The sequence below is a fragment of the Triplophysa dalaica genome, chromosome 13 (genome assembly GCF_015846415.1).
Source record: "Triplophysa dalaica isolate WHDGS20190420 chromosome 13, ASM1584641v1, whole genome shotgun sequence".
Classification (NCBI taxonomy): Eukaryota; Metazoa; Chordata; class Actinopteri; order Cypriniformes; family Nemacheilidae; genus Triplophysa; species Triplophysa dalaica.
In genome coordinates, this window is record NC_079554.1 from 5,298,206 (window position 1) to 5,322,246 (window position 24,041).

Sequence of the window (24,041 nt, forward strand, 5' to 3'; positions counted from 1 at the left end):
ACTTATTGCATCAAAGAGTGCAGAACAGTACTCTACTCTCAGCCAGTCTTGTCTCTTTGTTCTCCTGAGATTTTTCTTCTCAATTGGAGTTTTGGGTTCCTCGCCACCGTTTGCATACTGTTTTGCACTATTTGCTTGGCCCTGGGGGCTGCTTTAGAATTCGGAAGATTAACATAATTAATATTGCATATAGAATTCATAGTCAGTTTAATATTTGAGATCTGCTTCTCTCTGCTTCATCTCAAATGTGTGTTTTCACTGTGCGTGTGTGCGAGTGTGTTTGCGTGTGTGCGTCGATGTGTGTAAGTATGTATGCATATTGTGTGTGTGGAGCATTTGTATGTTTGTCTTTTGTGTGTTCACCTTTTTCTTGTTTTTACAGGTATATGACTTTAGTTGTTTTTCTTGTAGTCAATGTGTCTCATGTACAGCTGCTTTGTAACAATGAAAATTATAAAAAGTTGAGTTGAGAAGGGAAAATAACTGCATATAGGATCAAATTAGAAACTACCTGAGTAGCTGCACCCGATGAGATCATAGCAAGATTGACTAACGTGGCCTGTCAGAACTTACACTATGAGTACGCTTGATACGTGCTGATGTTACAATGTAATGTAGAGCTTGGGAAAATGTGGAGCTCGAGGGGAATATGTAAACTGGACAGAGGGCCTCATTTTGACATTTCTATATGTCACAGGATCAAGCAAATGTTTCAATTCAATTCAAGTTTATTTATATAGCGCTTTTCACAATGTGGATTGTTCCAAAGCAGATTTACAGGAGCAAATAAGAAAAACTGAAAAACACAGAAATGTAAAACATGGTGTTTATAGAACAAGCAAGATCATTCTATTAAATAATATCTAAAAAAAAAAAATGCAGTCTCCCGGTGAGCGAGCCAACACTGCCCTGCTTTAGCGAGGAACCCAAACTCCAATTATTGATTAATGGAGAAAAAAACCTAGGGAGAAACCAGGCTCAGCCGGGAGGGCCAGATCCCCTCTGACGTGTGATAGCTACACTCAGTGACCCCGACAAAAAGCCCCTGAGCAAACATCCATGAAGAAGAGGGAGAGCCCACCACCCGCAACCCAAAAAGTCCCACTCGCCGAAACCGTGCAGGTCAAGCCTGGTCCAACTCCTCAATCGTCATCAGAAAACAGAGGAACAACCCCCAAAAAAATTGAATGCCAAAATGTAATTTTATTCCTATGTTGTACAACATCAACCAGAAAACAAGACCAAACCAGATCCACACAGCCCCAACAGATAAAATCCCCCAAACCACAACCAACAAGCCCCCCCCCACTCCCCATAAACACCCACCCAGCTACCTCCAATCAGGGCCACTGAATGCAGCTATAAATTTAAACTGCTGACATTGGATGTAAGTTAATCATTAGATACCAAGTATTGTAACTTTTGCATTAATTTGACAAGTAGTCCGCTCTTGATTGGAGATGTGATTGTCTGTGCTGGGAAGGTGAGATGGTCGCCTTTCTATTGGAAGGAGATGGAATTTCCTGAGATGGAGCTGGGATGGTCAGTCAGTCCACAGGCTCTCGCAGGAGGATGGCACGGGATTTTCAACTGAAGCTGGCGTAATCTCCAGTTGGGCATGGGGATATGACTTTCATCTTTGCCTGGCGGAATCTCTTCCTACCTCGGGATGGGCGGAGGCAGAAAGAGAATAATTAGCGTAGCTGCTGTTCATTAACTACGCATTAAGTGAAGGCTTGGCTGAAAAGATGTGTCTTTAATCTAGATTTAAATTGGGAGAGTGTGTCTGACCCTCGAATAGTATCAGGAAGGCTATTCCAGAGTTTAGGTGCTACGTATGAGAAAGCTCGACCCCCTTTAGTGGATTTAGTTACTCTGTTATCAAAAGAGTTTTGAGATCGTAGAGAGCGTGATGGGTAGTAATGTGATAAAAGCTCTGTTAAGTAGATAGGGGCTACACCATTTAGGGCTTTATAAGTGTGAGAATCTGGATTTCGTCCGTGTCCTCTACAAATATTGCATCTGTGTCTAATACAATATTCACCTATCATATGTATTCATTCATATTAGTATTAGCTTCTATTCACATAATATGTGGCTTACTGTCCTGTTGTTTAACATCGTTAAGAGTTGTATCGTATCTTATGCTGTCTTATGCTGATATAAATATTTGTTGGTGTCCATCTCAAGGTTCTTAATGATGTCAAGGGACAATTGTTTTGATACCGTAATATTGAGTACGTATATTGAATACGTACTTTGTGATCATATCTGATTGTTCAGGAGGAATAAGACTAAACAGAAAGTCTGGTGATTTTCCACTCTGGTGGTTTTATATGACACCTCCTGTTTCAAGCTTATAAATATTAGTCCTTAACACAGTAAACTTTGGACTCTGATTGAACAAGCACTTGTGTCTGTGTCAAACTTTGTCTCCAGGTCTGAAATTCTGTGTGTTCCGTCAAGGTGTTTGATTAATGCATTTTTAGAATAACATTTATGTGAAAGAAAAAAAAGAATTAGTGAACTTAAAACTCTAATGATGAATGCAATAAATCCAATGGAAATTATTAAATTGGCAATAATAGTTAATTCTGAGTACTCCAAACTAAGTCAAAAGTACATATGAACTAATTTTTTAAGTTACTTGAACTCATCAATACCATTTCACTTTACTTAGAATTTTTAAGGCAATCGGTTTGCATGCTTTTTTTAAGTAAGATCAACTAATTAGATTTTTCAGTGTAAGAACTCTGGCAGCTGCATTCTGAACAAACTGTAGTTTGTTTATTGATAATACAGGACAACAACTAATTAGAGCATTACAGTAGTAAAATCTTGTGGTCACAAATGCATGAATAAGCTTTTCTGCGTCAACATCACATAAAATATTTCGTGATTTGGCAACATTTCTTATGTGGAAGAAGGCTGTTTTTGTGATATTTGAGATGTGTTTTTTAAAAGACAGGTGCCGTCTAATATAACGCCTAGGTCTTTTTCTTTCTAAACATTTAAAAACCACACTAATGCTAGCTGTTGTGACTATTATTGATTGGACTACATGTGCTTCTCTGATGAAAGCAGTAATTTTTCTACGCTTACAAATTATGTGTTCAGGCGACAATTCTTTTTTTAAATTTGTTTAATGTATTTTTAAAGAAAAAACGGATTTCTATAAATTCATATTTATTTATCTTATATTTCAATAAAATTGTATTATAAAACATTACTTTATTTTCATCAAGTCTGATGAAACTTTAAACCTATTCTTTCTAACTGAAAATATATAAAAAAGGGCCGTAGCCAAGGTTTGAAAATTAGTAAGAATATAAAACCTAATATTACCAATACATTTTATAAATTATTCAACATGAATAAATTTACTGATTTAAGAAGTTAACAAATGATAAACGTATGTATTAATGGATAGGGCTTAAAACTGTGGCTAGAGGTTTTCTAAAAAAAAAATTGTTACAGGAGAATTAAGTCCTGGCGGGAAGCGGGCTTCGATCCTACATCGACCCGGACACCATAATACAACTTATACTGACAGCGTCAATTACCCCTACAACACTGGAACTGATATATAAATGGTGTCTTTTATCAATCAATTTCTCTGCTAAAACGGCTACTAACATGACCCGGCAATAAACGTTAAAAAAGATGATAAAACGTCTATATCTAATAGCTTATTAGATAAATGGATACGTAAATAGATACGTGGATCTTTCGCATGTTACATGCATTGTGATGGCAGGGAGTCAGAAATGGGAGGCAACCCCCTAGGCCTACAGTAATGGTTTAACCCTTCCGCTCGTCAGCCAATGGGAACTCATCACGCTTACACGTCCACGGGCAAGTGGCCGAATGGGCCAAAAACACGCGAAATTGACGTCTGACGTCACGCGTAGAGTACGTGTTGTTTGCGCGTAGAGTACGCGTTGTTTGCGCGTAGAGTACGCGTCGATTTTTCACGCGTAGAGTACGCGTACTCTACGCGTTAAAATACGCACGTTTTTGGCCCTCCTGGCGTTCCATAGAGTACGCGTTGTTTGCGCGTAGAGTACGCGTTGTTTGCGCGAGCTATTCGACAGAATTTTTTTATGTTTTTTCGAATTGCTCTCGCAGTACTTTGATGTCATCCACCACTGGTCGAATCTTGCGGCGCCGCATCACGTCGAACAAGCCTAGTAATTCTGGTCGCCACCACGTAAATTTGCTAATAGGATTACGTTGACATTATGTAACAGTCACGTATTTTGGCTAGATCGGGAGCTTTTAATTGTTATAGGCTTAAAAAAGGAGCCGCACTTAATATTGTAAACTTGAAGATGATTAAATGTTTATTCTTCTGTCAATAGACACGGTGTAATATAAGAATCCAATACATTTAGGCATAGGCCTATGGCAGACACTTAAAGCGACCTACATTGCTTTATCCTATACATTTTACATAGGTACTTGCATTCCCCTGGGATCGAACTCAAAACCTTACGTTGTTAACGCAATGCTCTTACCATTGAGCCACAGGAAAGCTATTTAATCATCAATATTGTTTGGAATGATGTGTAAACGATGTCAACACAGCATGGATATACTCATTACTGACGTGAAGTGAGGCCAAAGGGAAAAAAAATTGGATAACGTTCTCTGAACGTTCTCATAACGTTTCTGGTTTCCAGAAAGTCTTTTAAGGTTTGTTCTCATAACGTTTCTGGTTTCCAGAAAGTCTTTTAAGGTTTGTTTTTGGTTATCTTTACGGAAATAAAACGTTTATAAAACCGGCTAACCTAAATAAGCCAGTCTTATTTGCTTATCTTGTTTTATAGAACAGCCCTCAGTGAATCTGTAAGCTTTGATACTGCCATGAAACCAAAGAAGAAGAAATGTACGGTGAAGTCTACCTTGTCCCAAATGGCGCACTCCGGTCTTGTGGACATCCTCCGAGTCCACACTTGGTGACGTCAAGAAATGCAGACCTATAGGGCTCTAGGCACAAGGCCACAAGGGTACGTGGTAGTGCATTTTGGGGAAGACTTGAGGTCATCACGCCGGAAAAAGCAAGCGGGGCTTTGTAGTCACTCTCGCGGTACTTCTTTGTCATTCGCTGATCAGTCTGCGCAGCGCCACGTGAAATCTATCACACTTGTTGTCCTATTGTAGTTATTTGGGACTGGAGTCTAAAGTAAAGTAAAGTTAATAGTCTAAAGTAGTCATAGAAGTTATCATAAATACAATTTTGAACAGAATCAGAAGACGCTAAATTGTTAAGAGCCTGTGAATTGAATATCAATAAAACACATACCACACCAGAATGACAGTTAGGCAACCTGTATTAACTTCACAGGGTGAAACACACATACAAGGAAAAAAACACATTTATGAAAATAACAAACTAAAATAATAAAGTGCGCACGTAAACAAAACTCTCTCTTTTCGAGATGGGTCTGGCTGCAGACCAGATGCACTGTCAGCGGCGCATGCGCACTCCGACACATGCAGTCTCAGCCGCGCATGCGCACTCAAACAATCTGTCAGACACGTGTGTGAATGAAATGCACCTACAGGCCAATTATAAGTATATTTATTAAATATTCAATTTATTTATTTATTCTCATACAAGATTAAGTCGAAGTAAAAGTGTTATTATGAATTATTTGACAAATATAATCGAAAACGTTCTTTAACATTATCAGACGACTGTTGTAAGTATATTGATTTCATTCATACAGTATAAGATAGATGTAAAGTATCGTTTTAATATATAAGATAATGTTTTCGAAACCTAACTTAATCCTTATAATCAATGGTAGATATATCGCATCTATGATACTTGGTTAACGATACATGTTCTTCATACAGTAATTTATTGAAGAACTAACGTTATCTAAATTAATTTGTAGCGTTGCTTGAAAACACACAGGAAAGAGGTGACCTGCACTATATAGTTATTTTTTAGACAATGTGTTACTCAACATTATTTAATATGACGTTGAAATCTATCAAATATAGGGATGTAACGATTCACTCAGCTCACGATGCGATTTATTCAAGATTTATTTTTACAAAATGAACAACTTCCCTTGTCTTATTTCTTAAATGCTTCACGTTTCTTTGTTTAATAAATTATGTTTTATTTCAAACAACAAAACTAACCTGCAATATTAAAACAAATTAATATTAGAACAATTATTTTTAAATAAACAAACTAATACTGTCTGGGCCTTTCTTAGATTTTAAGGCATTTTTACGAAATATCAGCAAGTCCACGTTTAGTTTTGCAGTGAACATGGTGGCCCCTGCTGTTTAAAAATGTTAGGGTTAAAAATGTATTTCCATTCAGTTCACACCTCAACCGATTTGAATCGTCACACATTATAATCGATTTTCAATCGGCTCACAGTGAATCGTTGGAACCCTAACCCTATAAAATAGCTAAACAAAAACAAAAGAATATTATACACATCAGAATGATTTTCATTTCTATCTAAATTTTTGCTTACAGATGCATCAGTCAATAGTCCTAGCAGGTGTAAAGCACCTGATACCACAGTGCACTTCTTGTTGCACATCGTTTCATTCCCCTTTTTGCCCTTCACTGAATCCATTGACGAAAACGACTATTCAAGGCATTTAAAACGTACTATTGCGCAAATGAGGGAATTATCATGTTTTAATAATGTTCATTTCCATTATAGTTAATGTTTTATTAATGTTTATTTTCTGGCAATGATGCATTAGAGTTTAACCGTATACCTCATATTATGAAGTATTTAAAAGCTGTTTGCAATACTAAATGTGCTTTCAACAGGAGATGTGAGATAGAGGGGGCATCTTTGGCTGCAGTTGTGTAGGGGGTGGGGGAAGGTATGTGGAATGTATGTTGTTTTCTCAGGAGTGTTTTGCAGGAACCAGATAAGGCAGAAGTTGGTGATTGGGGTAAACAAGGGGGATCCCGGCCCCCCAGCAGAAGAGAGATCTGCTTGAAATAACAATAAATGCTGTGAATATGTGCTGTGGGGGTTGTTGTTCCTTGGAAGGACAGAGGAGTGTTGTCCAGCAACCCAGCGCGCTGTATTTTGTTATAATCTGATTAATAAACGTCAATACTTATTAGAGATTGCCTACCTTCAATTTTTGAACATGCAGGACACTTAAAAGTCCAACAATTACTACCAAAAATCTTTCAATCCTTGTGTCATTAGATCATTTTCTTTCTAATTTATTAATTAAGTTCTTTATATATACTTTTACCCCTGAATAAAAAACAAAAAATTATCCAATATTTGTGTATGTCTGAGAGTTTAATAATGGTTGTGTTAATGAGTTTGATAGCATGCATGTGAATGCTTTGACAGTATGTGAGTGATAGTATAGTAGTGGTGTATGAGAGAGAGTTCGATTGCTTGTATGAGAGGAAAATTTGAAATATGTCTTTAACGGTTGTCATGACTAACTTGGTAAACTTGTGCTGTATTTTCTCAACTAACAGGAAGAGCCTTTTGACGGACAGGTAACTTCTCAGGTAACTCCTCAGGAAAAGTACCAGCAACCTTAAAAAGGTAGCCGTAAAGGTAAGTAAAATTTATATTTGCTTTTTAGGGTAGATGAAACCAATCTTTTCATCTGTGAGTTTGCATCGAAGAAGCAGGTGGTTCAGTCTCCACGAAAGGAGGTTTTGTTAGAGAGGTTGTGGCCGTTATTGTTCAGCATATTTTTATTTATCATCTTCTGCATTGTTGTTTCTTAGGAGCGTGTCATGACGGATCTTCCAAACTGCCAGTCAGTGGTACTTGGAGAACTCTGGGGATATTCTTGGATCAGTTCAGCTTCCACTTATAATGTGCTAGAGGATGATGAAGCTGCAGAGGCCTTGGAACAGTTCTTCAGTACAGATGTCATAGAACATGATAGTGTAGAGCCTCTGATGTCTGTTTTTACTTTTATGCAGGACATGCATACATTTTTAGAGAATGTGGTGGACAAAATGCATCTTAGAGTCTTTTGTCGAGTACAAGATTGAACAGGGTTGTCGTTTTTTGTTTTGTTCTATGATTTTATGTTACATTTTTTCACAATGCCACATATGACCCGTCATATATATATAGTATGTCTATATAATAAAACTTTATCATTAAACCATTGATTAACAAGCACCTGTTTATTGTAGAATGAGACATTTATGTTTATATGTGAGTTTGTTTATATTTTTAGGGTGGAAGAATACGTGTACAAGAAAAGGTTTTATTTAGTTATGTATTTTCATTATTAGTGTAGATGCTCATTCATGTATTTCAGCTATAATTATAATAAATACCTGGCCTTGAACCGAACCACCAGTATTCACAGTACTCTTAAAAAGCAGTAACCTTCACATTTTATTAATAGAATCTTACAGTTCACCTCGTGAAATACGTTAGAGCGTGCATGTGACGAGTGCGCTTTCGCGGCTGAGAGTGCATGTGACGAGTGCGCATGCGCGGCTGACAGTGCATGTGACGAGTGCGCATGCGCGGCTGACAGTGCATGTGACTGACAGTGCATCTCGTCTGCAGCCAGATGCTATTGCTCTTTTCAGTGTCTTTGAGCTCAGTTTATCCTCGCTTCGACCTGCCTTAGTTGACAAGAGTTCAGTTTCACCGTTGGGGCCCCTTTTTTAACTTGTGATAGTGTTTGTCCTACCACCAAGAAGATGAAGAAGATGATCCTGGCAATCCGTCTAAAGTCAGAGTTACAAACGCGGTTGGCTCGCCACCAGCCACCCGGACTGGGAATCTATGACTCTCTGGGAGAACGTCTGGAACATGTGGATCTATATCACTCCGTAGAAAGGATCTCTGCACGATGTTTCCAACTCTTTACCAAAACCTGACCATTTTAACGCAATTCACTGCCTTTAGCTCCGTGACAACAGTGGATTCAGGCACAGCTTTCGTTTACACTCAAGCAGATAACGCAGGCTCCTATGCTCAAATGCAAGCGCCAAAAGAACGTGCAGTGACGCGAAACTAGAGGCGTAACTGTAACGGAGCCTAGCTGGCAGCTGATTGGTCAGCTCAGTGCCTAATACAATTCACCCATTTGCTCACTTACAAGTCCATCAAAGATCCAAAATTAAAGTTAACCCTTTCGTGACTGAGTTAGACAGCTAAATAGGGTTTCTCATTATAAAACCTGGCTACACATTCATTTGTCATTCATGTCATAACTGCTTTATGTATATTTATTTATTTGTATACACTATTCTTCTGTATTCACTTCTTAATATGCATAAATGTTGTTATTTAATATTATTCTATAATACAGAAGCTGTGTTGTTCAGCTTTACAGAGTTCAGAGACAACTAAATAAATCTACAACAAAATATGGCTTATTACCTTAAGCAAGAAAATGCACGGCATTAAACGTTTTTATTCTTGAATAGCTAGCTAAATAGAAAATAAATAAGCAATAATGTGAATAATTCACTATGTAACTAGTTAATAAATTTTATCAAAACATACATTAAACGTCAGACATCCACGACACTCCTACTATGGAAGCAAATAAGAGACATAATGTTTTGAAATTTAACAGCCTATGAATACTTGTTTTTGAATTATTTTACTTTGGAAACCATGTATCTGAATTTATTTGTTTCGAATTTACCTCTATGAAATTTAAATATGAAAATTCTTGATTTCCAATTTAAAAACCTGAATTTAATGCTCACAATTTCAGATACCAAAAAATCAACTTACAGAATTTCAGATAAAATACATTCAGATTGATCAAATTTGATTGCTCTTATTCAGATCTCAAATTTCAAGTTAATACTTTTCAAAGAAAACACGTTTGAGCATTCGACTGCTCAAATTCAGATCGAAAAATTCAAGTTAAATATTCACATGGTAACATCCGGGCTACCCAGGATAGGAAAAACAGTTGAGCCCAGAGCCCGTCTGTAATTGAACCGAACCATTGAACGGTAGCCCGGATGTTAACATGTGAATATTTAACTTGAATTTTTCGATCTGAATTTGAGCAGTCGAATTAGACAGATGTTTTCCTTGAAAAGTATTAACTTGAAATTTGAGATCTGAATAAGAGCAATCAAATTTGATAAATCTGAATGTATTTTATCTGAAATTCTGTAAGTTGATTTTTTTTGTATCTGAATTTGTGAGCATTAAATTCAGGGTTTTAAATTGGAAATCAAGAATTTTCATATTTAAATTTCATAGAGGTAAATTCGAAACAAATACATTCAGATACATGGTTTCCAAAGTAAAATAATTCAAAATCAAGCATTCATAGGCTGTTAAATTTCAAAACATTTTGTCTCTTATTTGCTTCCATACTTACCATCCGTTCTGTGATTGGGCGTTCGCAAGGATTCCTGGGTAGGGGACTTCAGTGGAGTCTGCTTCAATGCGGGCTTCGCCGAAGGAGGCACTAGCGAATAAACTTCTGCGCTCTAAAAAAAGACATCTGGGACATCCTACAGACTCGTAGACTTGGCGAGCACGCGCAATTTAAGTGCACGAGACCGCACGTCAACATGAAATGCGCCATTTGGGACTGGGCCGTCGCCGTTTTGTAATAGCGGAACGCAGGAAAGGAGTCCAGATGCTAGTTTCTTTAATGGATGTTAATGTGTTGTGTAGCCGTGGTTTCTCCAGTTGGAAGTATTACAGTACCCTTCCATCCAACTATAATAAGAGTATATCTGGCTGAAGTTTGTTTCACTCCAGCGGATAACAGTGAGGTGAAAGTGAGTACATCCACATTTATTTATGTATATCATAAAGAACCGGCAGCCTTGCTTTTCTGGTCTCTCGTGTCTGCAGTCACTGGAGACTTGGCGAGTCTGCAGAGATAAAACAGAAGAAGCAAAAGGCGTGACTTCTGCAGACTATGAAGCTTTACGTGCGATATTCTCTCAACAACTGAAATATGGTCCTGTTTTCACGGCCGTGATGGTTTTCTATGTACCATTACCAATCTAAAAACAGGAAAAGTAGGCTATATCAGTGGCAAGCAGATATTGTATGGCAGGAAAAGAACACTGTCAAAGCACGTTGATTTGCCACAATTTACGTTTTAAAGTATGTGGGAGAATGCATACATTTTCAGACTAACATATATGATTGTTTTATTCTGTAGGTTGGTGCCCGGATTCAAAGGGGTGTATGGACTGAGTTTAATCATGAAACATCCCTGCTTTATGTTTTTAGGATTTTCAGCCTCAAGCCTACTACTTAAATTATGTATTTGGGCTGTGTGAAGTCTTCAATCCCAGCAAGCAATTTCGCGGCTAGGACGGAAGACGTGCAATTGGGCCGGTTTCTATTTGCGATGGCTGCAGAAAAAGGGAAAATTCTGGAGGACATTATGATCCGCGCTCACCAAGCTGATGATAGTTCCTTCTCTACTGACTTTCTTTTACTGAAAAGCCATTTCATTTAAGACAGGTTAGGTAAGTTTGTGGCCATAACGAATAATGTTGTTTTCGCCAACCACGGTGAAGTGAGTGAAAGGCTTCTTGTGAAGGACTATAGAGCCCTTTGAAAGACATATCTGTCTACATCAGGGCTCCTCAAATCTTACCCTGGAGGGCCGGAGCACTGCAGAGTTTTGCTCCAGCCCTGATCAAACACACCTGAGCAAGCTAATCAAGCTGTTCAGTATCGCTAGAAAATCACAGGTGTGCAAGTTTGATCAGGGTTGGATCTAAACTCTGCAGTGCTCCGGCCCTCCAGGGTAAGATTTGAATAGCCCTGGTCTACATGATCCAATTTTACTTTGCAACTGGATTATTTTTTAGAGTGTACTAAGTAAATTTCACAAAAATAAACAGCTATATTAATTTATTAAAATCTTTTAAAATCATTTAAGTGTTTTTTTTAGTTGGACATATTTAAAAAAATCCTTTAAAAATCCAAGTTATTTTTTCTAAAATGTACATATATTATTTAAGTTTTTTAATGAAAATAAATGAGTATTTAACTAACAAATTATATTTTTAATATACCATTTAATATTTAGGTGAAATATAATATATATATTTGAAGATCATTTACTTGTACTGATCAGTTTTCAAATCTAAATATATTAAGTAAATCCTATAAATTGTCTTATTGATTTAACATCAACAAATAAAATTGAGTAACATTCGCGGCTAAAGTGATCACGTGTGCACCACGTCTGCGTGCTTTCCTGAGCAACAAGTCTACCCATCTGCTCTCAGCGCCTCAGAAATCTTGGTAAGTAACAATTAGTCCGCTTACTTTAATTATACGTATGTTTGTAGTACTTTATCAAATAGTTTAATATTAAGAAATTACTATTAACGGTTTTTGTATTTTACTTCAGCTAAGGAACATCGACTAACCTCCACTTCGCGGCTAAGCGGGAGCAAGCTGAAAGGTCTCTCTTGAAAATCCATATTTTAGTAAAACTATAATCAAAAGATAAATAAACTGTGACCTTATGTACGTGTATAAGTTACACGGCAGTGTTACTTTAGTTTTTTACAATGTTGTCGCAGCCGTTTGTATTGTAAGCTACCAGTGACCATTTTTTTAATGGGTAACTTGATACTCTTTGAATCACCTTGTATTTATTTTTTAGTCCGACAAAAATTAACAAAGTATATTTGAATGTAAAACGTCCTGTGGAACGTTAATCATGGTCTAACAACTAGACGTGGGTCTCATCAGCTCACCAACTGTATAGGCTGACATAATATATCAGGGCCCGTTTGATATTCATGTGATTTACTGGACTCCGAGAATAAGTGGCGCTGTGGAGTTTTCATCGTGTGCGTATCACACTTTATGGGGACGCGAACACACAAACGCCGATATTTTCAAAACCGCAGTGTTTTCTAATCTGTTTGACAATTCCTCCACACGCAAACGCAGCACCCGTCCACTGAAACCAAACCTTTCTGAAAACTGCCAGAACATTGTGAAACAAATGTAAATGTCTTTAATACCAGTGGCGGCTGCTGATCTTTTAAAGAGGGGAAGCTCATTTTCGGCCTAAATCATAAAAATTGTCCATTTATTTATATGTAAATTCTGCCCTACGTTCCTTTTCAAGAAATTGCTCTGTAACCCATGTCAACAGACATGGCCAGCAGTACATTTTCTTTTTCACAGCACTTCCAGTCAGCCAGCTTTGTCATACCAGGAGTTACTTTTCCCTATCTTTTGCACGAAATCAATCTTAGGTGATGATCTGCCCTGCTGTTTAATTCTAAGTTTCTCCACGTAAGGAAGACTTTCTAATGGCTTTGCCAAAATCAGGTCAACAATATTAGCACTGTCTGCCATCGTGTGCAGTTTGCTAGCTGGCTAGTTCAGACTATATGAATTAATGAACAAACGATCTAATATATATATATATATATATATATATTTAGAAGACCACGCCCACACCAACCGTCTCTTTGCATTGCGAGAAGCTGCCGCCTCCTTGTCATTTATGATTTATAACAACAAAAAAACAATGTCTAAAAGCTGATATGTGACAATGTGTATAGCAAACAGGCTAAAAAAAAACAAGAAATACGTTTTTATAAGCTGTCGACCCCAAAAAACGAGCGTTTTAGGACATAAAACTGGATTAAAAAGAGATGACAGACCCTCCAATCATCAAGCAGATGCTCTGAGTCCGGACATAATCGCAGCATTATCCAATGACCGTCTGGTTTCTAAGCACTGAAAAAAACTGTTTAAAGCAGCCGCATTGAAGTCAATGGACGCTGGGCTTCAACAGAGTAATGCACTGTACGCTACGGGAATGAATGAGAAGGAAATTGAGTCAGCCGACCTAAGTAGCTGATTCTGAACGAAATTGTTTTCGTTCGAGATGAACGTGTTTAACGCATTTTTATTCAATAAAATGTTAACATAATAGTACATTTATTTGACCATTCATTTTTTGACAATTATAGGGGAAGCTGAGCTTCCCTTGCAGTCTTAAAGAAATCGCGTCTGCTTAATACACAGTAAAATCATCATAAGAAAGTCTTCATATGAACCCTTCATTCTGCTTGAACACTATGAACAATAATACATATGCTTTTCATACAAAAGGATATGGACGTTTTCTGTTGGTTCAAATTAATTCAGTTATAATTTGGTTTGTTGTATTCAGAGTTTAAACGGTCTCTTTACTTAGCTCTTAAAACTTCTCTGTAGTCTCTGCCTCTTTTTAAATGATGTTTAGAAACCCAGACCACTGTCACTTGCAGTTAAATGTTAAATGCAGTATTTTAAAACTTTTCTAACACATTTACACATATTTACATTTCTATACAAATGTAAACGCATTTAAAACTGATCCACATAATTAACAAAAACGTATACAGATTCTGTATGAACCTCGTATTGAGTAATGTAATTAATGTGAGTCAGGTTCCTTACTGTCCTATCCAGTGCCCAAATTCATGTACCAGATATTCTGATTCACAACATAGGGATTAGATTGAGATGCAGCGGTTGTGGTGTAGATAGTCATCTTATAATAGAGGTTAATTCCAGGGCCAACTTACTTCATTTTCTTATTAATTTTAATTGTATTAATTGATCTTCTGTTTTACAGAGTGGAGTCTCCATTCACCGAAAAAGTGAAGTTGTCATTCGATGCCTCATTGACTATCTGGGAGAAGATGCATGTGGCTTAATAAAGGAATTTGTGGTTAGTTTAGTAGTTTTCAGTAATTTATTTTTACATTGTTTGTTTTGAAGTTTAAACTCTGAATATTTAGAGAGTAGAAGCTGATAAGTTGCAAGAGTCTCGAATTGCAAATCAGAACTATGCAATGATGTCATGAATATGTTACTGTGTGACGTCATGCAGCGCCACAGTACCAAAATCCTAGCCGAAACCAAAATTTTTTTTTAGCCATTGTTATCTACCAATATCAAACCTTGGAATCTCACAATTGGCTAATCAGAATCAAGTATTCCAGAGAGCAGTGTAATACACTGTAATACAGTGTCATTGTATTTATCTTACAAGCAGGTAAAATTTTGTCATATTATCGTTTTGTTTATAAATGTTCTGGAATAGGAAGTTTGATGATGTACTATTTTTATTGTTGTTTCATTAAAAATAATACTGAACAACAAGCTAGTGGTTTTTGATTCTTTACTCTTTTGTTTAGTCTTGTTTATTTACAAAAATATATATAATTGAATTTGTCGTGATACTTTTTGATAAATTAAGTTTTTCATTAAGGAAAATAGTTTTTTTTAATCCTTTTTTTAGGTAAAAAATGTTTTAATGTCAATGTTGTTCTCTTCGTTTGTCATTGGTTTTTTGTTAAAAATGCATTTCCCAATGGAGAACAAGAAAATTGCTGTTAATTGTTTTAACACTTTCCCAAGTAAACTTTAGATTTCACCTGTAATGTGGTTTGTACCACCCTGAAGGGAGGCTACGTTTTTGTGTATTTGTCACTGTCTTGTAACATTCGGGCTGAAAGTTAGGGTGAAGTCTAACCAGCAATCTTTACAATCTTTATGTGTCTACAGGATTCTGCTGATCATACCGTCAGTGTGGAAGAGCAGTTGCCAGAGGAGGCTATTAAAATCTACATCCTGCAGAGCAATGGGGCGGTCACCGATGTAGGAAAAGTGATTAAGGGCATCACTGTCCTCAAAAATCTTGCCAATCTCATCAGAGCTTGCTGCTATCTTTTGGTTCTCAATTACTCTCTGGATCTGAGATATCCCGAGACTTACAGATACTCATTTGAACTTAAGTGTTCCAAAAACTTCTTCTTAAAATGGATCCAGCAAAACTGTATGTTAAGGTTCAGAGACTAAAAAAAACAGCTGCTTCGATAGACTATTCAAGATCATCCCACAAAATGGGTACCTGTTTGAAAGTTTTTCTTATTGATTGTCTCCAAGTGATAGTTCTTGATCTTGAACAGCTCTACTATTCAAGATCATCGCAAAGAATGGGTATTCCGGTTGAAATGTTTTTAGATTGATTGTCTTCAAGGGATAGTTTGCTCAAAAATGTAAATGTTTTCATAAGACACTCACTCTTAAATTGTTCCAAACCTGAACATGTTTCTTCTGTTGAACACGAAGGAGAATATTTTGAATATTTTGATTCTGAATTATACAGGTTTGGAACAACTTGAGGATGAGTACATAATGACAACATTTTCATTTTTGGTTGAACTATCCCTTTAATGTTGAATCTAATGTGGCAGTTACAATTGCATTTATTAATTTATTGCTTTAAAGGTGGGTGATGTGGTTGGTATTCACCAGTAAGGTTTAGTCTTTAAGGCTATTTTACATGCAAAATACTTCAATGTTATGATGATTTTTAGAATGATTTCACATTGTCAAATGTTTAATTCACAAATACATGTTGTAATTTAAATAATGTGTACACAGGTGCTTTCTTTATAACTTGGTTTTATTATTAATTGTAAAGTACTCTTGGAGTAAAGGTTAATGTATACAATGTAAACAAGTAAATGCAACACTTTGATAATTGATAGTCCAATATTACATTAAATGCACATTTAGTAAATAGTGAAAATTTTATGTGATAAAAAAAGAAAGTTACAAGCAAAAATGTGCGAATAAAAAGCATTTTCGGTCACACGACTTCTATTGTAGTTAATGTTAACTATTTTACAATATTCCTCGGTATTTTAAATATCATAACTTTCGCAATCCTCAACTGATTTTTACAATTCAGGTGTCGTCATATAGGGAATTTTCAGCGCTGTCCAGTCATGTGATCCATTTTGAGCTTAGGGTTGTTTGGAAATTTTGTCATCACCTAAAATGTTTTACTGCGATTTCCTTTTTTTTTTCTTGGTGAAACAATTTACACTAAAAAAAAATTGTAAATTTTATAGCTGCAAAATCAATGAAATTTACTGTTCAAACAGGGTAAATGCGAGAAAAAAAATCTGTAAATCTGAATAACTCAATTATTTTATATGACAAATAAAATCGAGTAAAGTTATTCAGATATCACAAATAAAATAAAGTAGATCTACTCGATTTTATTTGTCGTATATATAAATGGAGTTATTCAGATATACTTAATGTTTTTAATTTGATTTACTCAATATGATTGAATTCACAGCTATAAAATTTACTCATTTTTTTGGTGTAAATCGCAGTAAAACATTTTAGAGTGCATAGGTATGATGACAAAATTTCTAAACACCCCTAAGCTCAAAATGGATCACATGACTAGACAGAGCTGAAAATTCCCTATACGACGACACCTGAATTGTAAAAATCAGTTGAGGATTGCGAAAGTTATGATATTTATAATACCGAGGAATATAGTAAAATAGTTAACATTAACTACAATAGAAGTCGTGTGACCGAAAATGCTTATTATCAGCACATTTTTGCTTGTAACTTCCTTATTTTATCAGATTTTGCATGAAATTTGAAAAGGTAGAATTTGTTCGTTCTTTCAAATGAAATCATTAAAATGTACTGTTTTAGGTGGAATGGGCATCAGACCCATGGTACCTCACTGAAAACAATTATAATTAATAAGCATTCATTCATATACATAAACATTTATTTTCAGAATACAAGAGAAAACAACAATACACATCAATATTAATTGTTAATTCATATTCATACAAGTACACAACAAATATTCATTCTCTCCAGGAGGTGCTGTCTGGCTAGACCTGGCTGTGTGTTGGCCCCTTTCTCCTTTTCATAATTAGATGTAAAGACAACATCAATTATTAGGCCCCTTAACTGTACATACATTGATTAACACTGGATTTCTCTATCATAAGCAGCACCAGAAGCCAAATAAACACTGTAACGAATTGCTGTAAAAACGACAGCGTTATTTTACAGAAGCTGACTGTTTTTTAAATAATACAGAATATTGCTGTAAAGTGCAATGCATTCTGGGGTCACGTGACGGATTAACTCATATGTACAGAATATTGCTGTAAATTTCAAATCTACAATGGCGGGATGACCTTCAACAGTCGAGATTGTGGTAGTGCGCAAAATGAGTGATTCACACCTGTGATAAGTCTTATTAAGTGTTTTTTTCCATATTTGGTAACTATCATACTGGTAACGTTATATAGAGGTATCTACATTCGCGTTTCATATTGGTAACCCCGGATTCAACCTCCATCCGCGGGGACCGAAGGAGTCTTGCGCGGGATTTCAGCAGCGCAGTAAGATTTCAAACATTCTCCGTCGCTGTAGCTCCTGAGGACAGAAGTTGTTCATGTTATTTAGAGTTTTTGTTCACACCAGGAGCGATGGCGGTATGTCACGATATGTAACGGAGGCCAGATGAGAGCTTGAGCAAACGACGTTACCGACACCCTTATCATTAGAGCAGGACTGTCCACCAAATAGGACCGTTGGAGGGTGGGAGTGAGACCGCCCGTTACAAATACCAGTGTGACAATCTCTTCACCGTGACATCCCTAACGTTAATGGCTTACATTTCTGTATTAATATGGTTTTAAGTGTAAGTTACTCTGTGTAATTTGCTTAGAGTTTGTTTGTAGAGTCACTTATACTAAAATGTAGTTTAAATGTAAAAAGCTTAAAGATAAAAGTCTGTAGTAACTATTAACTATCGTCACATGTTGTATTGTTTTTTTTGGACACACTTTGCCATGCAGGCCACTGGATTCTGACTACTGAAGGTTAGGTTGTGTGTGACGGTTCTCAGCACTTCCCACTCTGTTCATAGCATGTTACATATTCAATCTTGAGTACCAGGATGGGGCAGCGTGTATCTTGGAGTCCACTGAAATGTATTAGTTGAACAACTTCCTTACCTGCATTTTATAGATATGTTAATGTTATATACCTGTTAAGACCTTTAAAACAATATTTCTCAAAGAGAGATGGATTTTTTTAGTGCAAATTATTAAGAAGTCTCCCCTATTTAACACTAGCATGCTGATCATTTAATTCATGTGTTTTAATATAATATATTTTGTATATTTAATATATAACATTTTGTTTTTCCTGACTCTTTGTAGATATTAATCCAGAGAGTGGAACAAGAAGAAGCGTCATCTAAAATGCCAGGATACAGAAGAAACAGGTTGCAGTGAACCCACATGTTGCTTCTCTTCTAAACACAATGATGAATTTTCAGTGAAATCGATGAAAAGTAAGACAGACAAGTGTGTGTGTGTGTCTCCGTGTGTGTGTCTCTGTGTGTGTCTCTGTGTGTGTGTGTGTGTGTCTCTGTGTGTTTGTGTGTCTGTGTGTGTGTGTGTGTGTGTGTGTGTGTGTGGGTGTGTGTGTGTCTCTGTGTGTGTGTGTGTCTCTGTGTGTCTCTGTGTGTGTGTGTGTGTGTGTGTCTCTGATTTCACTGAAAATTCATCATTGTGTTTAGAAGAGCAGCAACATGTGGGTTCACTGCAACCTGCTTCTTTGTATCCTGGCATTTTAGATGACGCTTCTTCTTGTTCCACTCTCTGGAATAATATCTACAAAGAGTCAGGAAAAACTAAATGTTATATATTAAATATACAAAATATATTATATTTAAACACATGAATTAAATGATCAGCATGCTAGTGTTTAATAGGGGAGACTTCTTAATAATTTGCACTAAACAAATCCATCTCTCGTTGAGAAATATTGTTTTAAAGGTCTTAACAGTTATATAACATTAACATATCTATAAAATGCAGGTAAGAAAGTTGTTCAACTAATACCTTTCATTGGACTCCAAGATACACGCTGGTACTCAAGATTGAATATGTAACATGCTATGAACAGAGTGGGAAGGCCAGACATGAAGCTGTGCTGAGCACCGTCACACACAACCTACCCTTCAATAGACAGCATCCAGTGTGTCCTAAAACAAACAATACCACATGTGACAATAGTTAATAGTTACTATATAAAATTATTAAACTACATTTAAGTATAAGTGACTCTACAAACAAACTCTAAGCAAATTACAAAGTGTAACTCTTAAAACCGTACTTATACAGAAATGTAAGCCATTAACGTTAGGGATGTCACGGTCAAGATATTGTCACACTGGTATTTATAACGGGCCGTCTCACTCCCACCCTCCAACGGTCCTATTTGGTGGACAGTCCTGCTCTAACGATGAGGGTGTCGCTAAAGTCTTTTGCTACAGCTCTCATCTGGCCTCCGTTACATAAACTGTATATCTAGCTGATTACGTATATTAATCACTTTACCGGGCTAGCCTCCGTTAACATCGACTTACCGGAAGCTTTGGTGACTAGTTTTAATTTGGGCGCTTGATTTAACAGATAACTGCATTTGCACATTTGAATTACACCACAAAATAATCACAACCGAGTGTGGTATCCCAACTGTCGAAGCATGTAACTTTTACCGTGTCTAAGGCCGTTGCGATGTTCAACATTAAAAAAACAACCGTCAACTTACTAATACAATGAACTTTAGCTCGTGACATACCGCCTTCACTCCTGGTGTGAACAAAAACTCTAAATAACATGAACAACTTCTGTCCTCAGGTGTTATAGCGACGGAGAATGTTTGAAATCTTACCGCGACGGCGCTGCTGAAACCCCGCGCAAGACTCATTCGGTCCCCTCGGATGGAGGTTGAATCCGGGGTTACCAATATGAAACGCGAATGTAGATACCTCTATATAACGTTACCAGTATGATAGTTACCAAATATGGAAAAAAAATACTTCATAAGTCACTTACCACAGGTGTGAATCACTCATGAAACACTCACACTTTTAATATTCACTGTCTCTGACTGTAAATGTTGTCATCTGTTTTTCCTATGACTATAAATATCTAACATTATTCACTTTTTTCTTTTCCATAGTTCTAGCTGCTACTTGTGCTCTGATATGGATGATGTGGACCGTTTTACAGACTCACTTGGGCTTTGTTTTGCTATGTTGTTACATGATGGTTATGTTGGTTAACGTGGTTTTTAAACATTAATGTTTAAACATTCCTTATTTAAAGAGCCATGTTGGCTACTATGAAGTTGTAACTGAATACAAATATTTCATGTACAACAAGGTACAAAATTTGTCTGTAATGTATTTTTGTATCAATTAAAAAATAAATAAACACTGTATATTCATTATGCAAAACATACTGGATATACAGTGATTTATGTATTTCTTCTAAATACATTAAATGAAAATCAAGCAATTGGCTGTAAAAAATACAGCATTATACAGTTGCTATTCAAAATTACAGTTTCTTCCTGTATTATGCAATTACAGAAAATGCCTGTAAATTAAATCACAGTACTGTGGCTGGCAACCCTGCTGCCAGTAATTTACTGTAAATTTTACAGGATTTTTGTTACAGTGAACATGGAGAATCATCTTACATCTTACATGTTAGTCTACATAATCTAAATGATTATAGAAAATTGGACAATGTTCTAATCAACATGGCTTATGTCTTGCAGGATACTTTGGATAAAAGAGTAAACAAAATTAACAGACAACAAGCATAACTTTTTGATCACATTCATCCAATGCCACTTTTAAATGATGTGCATAGATTTGCTGTATTCAGCTAGAGCAGGGGTCGGGAACCTTTTTGACTGTGAGAGCCATAAAGGCCAAATATTTCTAAATATATTTCATTGAGAGCCATATAGTATTTTTAACGTATAATAAATTAAGTATGTCTTACTTTTAATGCGACTTCTGATGCTGGATGGTTTTGCTGATGGCCTTGTAGTCTGGTACATACGTGGTGAGGTTGAGCTTCATGCAGGCGTTGAGGCTTCCATCAATTAAATATGTGCGTAGGTTGGTCTTAATGTTCCTCACATGGGAGAATGACTGCTCGCATGCATATGTAGAGCCAAACATGGTCAATACGGCAATACTCACACGCTGCATTCTGTGGTATGTAACAGGACGCTCGTTCCAAGTTTTAAGAATCAGCTGGTCTTCAGGTTGAAGATTTTTGATTTCTGTCCACTTCAGTTCCCTCGCCAGCTCTGCTCGCTGTCACGCAAGACTTTCCAACTCTCCATTAAGTGATTTGAACTTACTGAGTGATGAACTTGAAGACCAATGCACGCACGAAATTCTCCAAAACGTGCTTTGAATGACTGCAGGAGATCAGCTAGCTGCTGGAGATCCAGATGTTGAGTGGAGTCACTTGCTAAGCATGCATCTCTAAATTGTTGCAGTCTTTCAAAGTGCAGAAGACGAACTGTTTCAATGTCCCTGAGAAAGATGTAATGCAGAAAGAAAAATGCAAACACTGCTTGTTGGTTCAGATGGCCAGTTATGTCCACGAGATAGTGAAACTGCAGGAGCCAGTCAGTGTTGTCTAGTTCAGGATGCTTGACGCCTTTCATTTCAAGAAAAGTCTGGATTTCACTCAGGCAAGCTGCAAAACGGCTGAGCACCTTCCCCCTTGAAAAACCAATGCATCTTGCTGTGTAAAAGCAGACCGGGATAATGATTCCCAACTTCTTCTAACAGAGCTTTAAACTGGCGATCATTTAAAGCTCAGGCAACAATAAAGTTGACAACTCGAATGACCAGCGACATCACCTCACCGAGCACCTGGCCATACGTCTGAGCGCAAAGCGCCTCCTGGTGCAGGATGCAATGAAAACTTAGGATGGCTCTCTTTTCATGTTCACAGAGAAGCGCCCCAAATCCTTTGTTCTTCCCCAACATACAGGGTGCATCAGTACAGACAGAAATAAGTTTATCCATTGGTAGTTTTTTTTCTTTAGTAAACTCCATGAAAGACGTGAATAAATCCTCTCCTCTTGTTGTACCTTTCATTGGCAAAACTGCTAAGTTTTCCTCATGCAGTGTGTCACCTGCAGCATACCTGGCAACTATACTGCACTGAGATAGATGGCTAACGTCTGTTGACTCATCTAACGCGAGAGAAAAGTATGTCCTTTTTATGTCCTTAATTTGTGTTTCCTCGACTTGATTTGCCATCATGATGCTACGATCGTCCACAGTTCTTGCTGACAGGGGCATGTCTTTTATTCGTTTGATTATCTTGTCTTTATTTGGGAAGTCATCAAACAGTTCATTGGCCACATCAAGCATAAATGTTTTGGCATTTTCGCCATCTGTGAATGGCTTTCCGTTCCTTACTATTGCCAAAGCACCCGGAAAGCTAGTGGAAATCCCGTCACCTTGCCTGGTCCTAGGGTGACCACCTGCTAATAAGCCGAAGGGGGGACAAGGGGTATGTTTCTGAGGGACAATGTGGGACACTGCCTGGCGCGGCGGTGCCCCCACCCCCCGGACAGACTCACTAGTGGTTTACCCATTTCTAGCACATACCACCTTACATGGTATAATGCCCTATTCCCCTAAACATGTGTAATTGCTGATGTATGCTCTTGAATAGGCCAGCCAATGTATATTTTTTTAAATAAAGATTCACAATATTTTGAACATTCAATGAATTGACAAATGCACTTCCACTTACGATTTACTTTAGCTATTTTATTTTCCCAGTCTTTCTTGTACCCACACCTTCTCTTTTTAATTAATGGCTCAGACCAGTGGCGTTGCTAGGCCCTTTTTAGGGGAGCTAAAGCCCCCCTAAAGTTCTAGCTCAGCCCCCCTAAAATATTGTGTGTAATGTAATCTGTACAAGAATTCGAGATCGCTTTGTAGCCCCCTTTAAAACTCTTATTATGAAAACGGCGTTAGGCTGCGTTATTTAGCGCATTCTTCAGTTCACACACGTCAACACATTGGAGTTAACGTCATTAGCAGAGTAACTTTACAAGGTGTGTTCATTAACATGACATCTGCATTTTTGCCATTCTTTGTTATAAATGCATCTTAATATGATGTGGAAGCGATACAAGACCCCTTTCCCTTCCACTGTTTAAAAGTTTTATGTGCGTTCACCCCTCGTTAACTATTTGTTAACGTTACCTCAAGCGAAATGAAAGCACCATAAGTTATTCTTACTAAATAATGATTCAGCAGTTGATTGTGACATTTATTTTATGGATTTGTGACTGTTGTTGTCACTTTGAAATATAAATGTTGCAGATTGACCGATT

At 37.0% G+C, this 24,041-nt stretch overlaps 2 long non-coding RNA genes and 1 other non-coding gene across 3 annotated transcripts; all 3 read left to right on the top strand.

Moving 5' to 3' along the window:
* Positions 1 to 3,276: 3,276 nt before the first annotated feature.
* On the top strand, positions 3,277 to 8,139 carry LOC130434576 (uncharacterized). The gene is made up of 2 exons (XR_008908687.1): positions 3,277 to 7,574; positions 7,751 to 8,139. It is a non-coding gene; the product is annotated as an uncharacterized LOC130434576 (long non-coding RNA).
* Positions 8,140 to 10,383: 2,244 nt separating this feature from the next.
* Positions 10,384 to 16,565, top strand: LOC130434851 (uncharacterized). Its single transcript, XR_008908726.1, has 4 exons — positions 10,384 to 10,753; positions 11,146 to 12,408; positions 14,593 to 14,688; positions 15,528 to 16,565. It is a non-coding gene; the product is annotated as an uncharacterized LOC130434851 (long non-coding RNA).
* Positions 10,821 to 11,076, top strand: LOC130434990 (small Cajal body-specific RNA 13). Its single transcript, XR_008908760.1, has one exon. It is a non-coding gene; the product is annotated as a small Cajal body-specific RNA 13 (non-coding RNA).
* Positions 16,566 to 24,041: the final 7,476 nt, after the last annotated feature.